The sequence below is a fragment of the Triticum urartu genome, chromosome 3 (genome assembly GCF_003073215.2).
Source record: "Triticum urartu cultivar G1812 chromosome 3, Tu2.1, whole genome shotgun sequence".
Classification (NCBI taxonomy): Eukaryota; Viridiplantae; Streptophyta; class Magnoliopsida; order Poales; family Poaceae; genus Triticum; species Triticum urartu.
Window position 1 is genome coordinate 687,115,456 of NC_053024.1, and position 4,460 is coordinate 687,119,915.

Consider the following 4,460-nt stretch of genomic DNA (forward strand, 5'->3'; position numbering starts at 1 on the left):
ATCTCACGAAATATTTAAAAAAAGTTCACGGATTTGAGAGAAAAGTTTATAAATTTGAAGAAAGTATTCATATTTGAAAAAGTTCACACATTTATAAAAAATAAAGGAAAGGAAAAATGAAAAGAAAAGAAAAAGGGAAGAAAAAGAAAGAAGAAAAAACCAAATAAATAATGTCAGAAAACTAAAAGAACAACACTATCAGAAGCTTCTAGAAGTTAAGGCAGAACAAAAGAAGAAAAAAGGTAGGTAACGGAACCGGGATGTTCTAAGATCGAACCCCAAGTATGCCATTTTTTGGTATTTGAAGGAACCAAAAGAAATAAATGGGCGCTTGCAGTGCCAAATAGGAAACGCCCCATCTAAGGTATGTAGCATTCGTAGGTGCCCACATGGGCCACGGGCCAGCGCGCCTCACCGGCTCGAGTTTTTTCTTTAGTTTTCTCTACTGCTGTTATGCACTAAAAAAAACTATTGCTGGTTTTTAAAATTTAAAAAGTTTACAAGTTTACAAATAGTTCATGAATTGAAAAAAAGTTAACAAAGTTTTAAAAAGAGTGTGAATTTTGAAAAAAGCTCATGTATTTGCAAAAAATGGAATTTGAAATAAATTCACAAATTTGAAGGAAATTCATCTATTTTAAAAAATTGAAATTAATAAATTTTCACTATTTTAAAAGTTCTTGAATTTGATGAAAAATTCATGCATTAAAAAGATAAATAGAAAATAAAAGTAAATACTAAAAGGGCAAAATGAAAACCCGACAAACTAAACAAAAACTAGTGAAATACAATCAGGAGAAAACCAGCCAGAAAAAACAGAGGAATAGAAAAAATCAGGAAAAGAAAAAGTTGACCGAAGGAAGCTTGTAGAACTTCCCCAAAGAGTGTTGTGTTTCCCCGCTATATGGGCCGACCCGTTTTAAGAAGTATGTGGCGACGACCCCCCCCCCCCCCCCCCCGCCGTGCGCTTTCTATGAGCAGAACAGGAATTCCCTAAGGGCATCTCCAATAATGAGCCGCTTGTGCGGACGCTAGAGGTTTTTTTGTTTTGCAATTTACTTTAGTGTTGATGGTTGAGTCCTTGTCTGCAACTCGGCGGGCGCTACAAGAGCAAAAAAAGAATATACTCCCTCCGTTCCTAAATATAGGGTGTATAGTTTTTGACACGGAAATTAAAAAGCACACGTGGAGAGAAAATTTCACAAGTGTTGGGCGAGATTACATCTGACTAATTGACATGAGAAAATATAAAAAAACTGGCTAGCGCTTACCTCTCAAACCCATGTGACCAAGTGCCTCTACCAAGTTAGTTGAAACAAGCCTAGATTCTTGTAGCTTTGTTTGCACCATGCATAGCGCCAGCCTCTAGTAAAATTAGTGGGTGCAATAAATCGGCATGTAGCACTCGATGACTGGTTAGAGATCGACACAAATCTGAATCCAGAAACTGTCAAATTGGCCACAGATACGATCCTAGCGCCCACCACAAGCGGTTGCGTTGTATATACCCTAAAGAGGAGGACTCCTTACTTTGCGTGAATGTTGGACTCCTTACTTTGCGTGAAGGTTGGACTCCCCATTGTTCCATAATGTATGCATGTTTGTTTCTTACTATATTAAGCTATTGTTCCATTTGACGAAAAAGTTTGCAGTTCATCCTATTTATCACACAGGTTGTTGGGTAGCGACCAATCGCATATCTCTGTGTTTTCGCTACACACAAATATTGGGCCGGCCCATGTAGAAATTATTCGAAGTCTCCCTATTCCAGTTTTTGGAAGGTTCTAGAACCTTGCCAGCTTGATTTTTCTTACGCACATATATTTCCATTTCTTTTCTTTTGCCTTTTCCTTTTTCATTGCGAACATTTTTGTAATTCACAATCATTTTCTAAATCATGATTCTTTATAAAAAATCTTAAACATTCTTAAAATTTTCAAATATTTTTCAATTCAAGAACATTTATGTATTCAACAATATTTTTAAAATTTATGAACAATTTTTCAAATCGGATTTTCTCAATTCTCAAACATTATTTGAAACCACCGATATTTTTCTACAAGCAAACCTTTTTCAAATTGGAAAGATTTTTTGAATTTGGGAACAATTTTCGTATTCATGAACACTTTTTTGAATCACAAAAAAAATCGTGGGCATCTTTTAAATCACAAACATTTCTCACATTCCTGAACATTTTTTGTTAATACACATTTTAAGGACTTTTCTGAACTAAAAAATGTTTTCATATTTTTCCGTAGTAAAAGGACAGATTAGAGCAGGAAAATTGGAGTCTGAATGGTTTGGACGTAGTCCCTCCGTAAAAAACAAATCACTGATGAAACAACACGTGATGTGCAGCGAGAGTGGCCCGGTACGTGTTGTGTAGCCTGAGGTGTGGGTTTCCTCTCTAATGTGCGCGTTGCACGTGTAATAGGAGGTCCACCCCTGAATCACGTGTTTTCTCGTTGCATCAAACTAGTAAGGGTGCACGTGCAACGCACGTTCCGACTAATATTGCAAGCAGATTTGAGAGGTCACATCCACAAAAAAGGTATTATGATAGTAACAAATAATATTACAAAATCCATATATAATTTAAATTAGTTTGACGAAATGCTAGAATTTATCATAGTGCAAGTATACTAAGATGGCCATCTGTCTACAACATGTGTTTGGTCATGGCAATTGGGTCAAAATAATGATGGAAAAGCATGCGCTCATGCAATTTTTTAGTCATGAAAATGAATTAATACTCTAAGAACTTCAGCAATTTCATGATAAAAACAATCCCAAGTGTCAGTTTCATTAATTAGAAAAGTAGACTTCATAATGTGACGTATTTGTTAAGATTCTTCACGATGAGGCCTTGTATCGAAGCTACCAACTCGACCGGCGCTAGAACAACCCTAGGGATGGTCATGCAAACAGCTTAGTTTCAAGTAATGGTATAAAGAAATCATGAATACTAATGAACACTACTGGAATCATGAAAAACAAATATACAGTAATACATTAAAATGTCACCATAGTAATCAGCTCATATACGTACGTAATTGGACCTTACTAAGCATAATTTAGGGAGTATATTCAGCTTAGACTTAAATTTCAGTCTACACATAAATGAAACAATAACAAAATTTAATCTGAAAACAATGTACAATCTAAGAGATATCATATGGTATGTCCATTTGGGCATCCTAAAAAAATAGTCAACAATGCATTCTAGTGCTCCCATAGTGTTTGATAAACTGGACGGGCTATGGATAACAGTGACATGTTCATCCATTTTGTCATATACGGAAAACCAAATCTTTGCCACTGAAGTTGTCCATTTTGTCATATACGTGAAAACCAAAATCTTTGCACTGAAGTTGTCATTTAAAGCACCACATTAAGACTTCATATCATATGTGATGATCAATTACAAAACAGAGCACAGTCAATGTACCAAGCCGAAAATTATATAGCATATTAATTGGATGACCCAATTGCACAACAGAAGCACAAACTACCGATAGCGAAAATTGTATATTCAAAGCTTGAACTCAGAATAGAATAGCTATGGCAACACATATATGTCCACTTGATTTACAACAATGATATACAGTTCGAAGTTTGAATGGTGGAGAAATAACTGTACCTAAAATGATATACTACAGCTTCACATATGCCTCTCAATGAAATCATATTAGTTGCTTCCTTCTCCCGTTCAGTCTATACTTAGCTGACGATTTAATAGTAAGTAATTATGTGAGAATCAACACAAGCCATCTATCCAAGTGCATTCTCTATTGTTATTAATGCTTGTAGAACATAACATAAGTTACCATCCAAATCTGAGCTTACCACCGCCACAAGTGTAGCATCTACTATCAAGCCTCCGCTTCCCTCGTCGTCACTTGTCTTAACCCTCCGTTCATCACGATGAAGCTCAGTCATCCCAATCTTAGAAACCAATGTTAAAAATCTGATACAGTGATTACACAAAAATCAGACTGATTCAGGAATAAACAACTTCATCACAAGAACTAGGCTTCCTATATGCATCGAGTGGGAAAAATGGCAGCACCACAGTATTATGTAAGCTAGGAACGAAAAATACATCACGTAATTCAAACACATTATCTAATCCTGTCTCAATTCATAAAGACCAGCAAACAACTTCCATACATACATAATAGGAGGGGTCGTGTGCATACCCGCTTCTGAACTCAACATTTGGATTACATGTATAAAGCAACATAGAATCACAATGTCAATTAGGACATCTTAGGGTTGAACAATCAGAATGGTTTTAATCGGAATGACTATACATATTGTGCGAATAGTTACTGTATAGAAATGATATGCACTACAGTGTTCAAACCATTGAAGTTTGCTACTGCGACACAACATCATTTAGTAACAAAGAACATTCTGCACCTACATCAACACTCTTATGATTTATCCAATTTTAATGT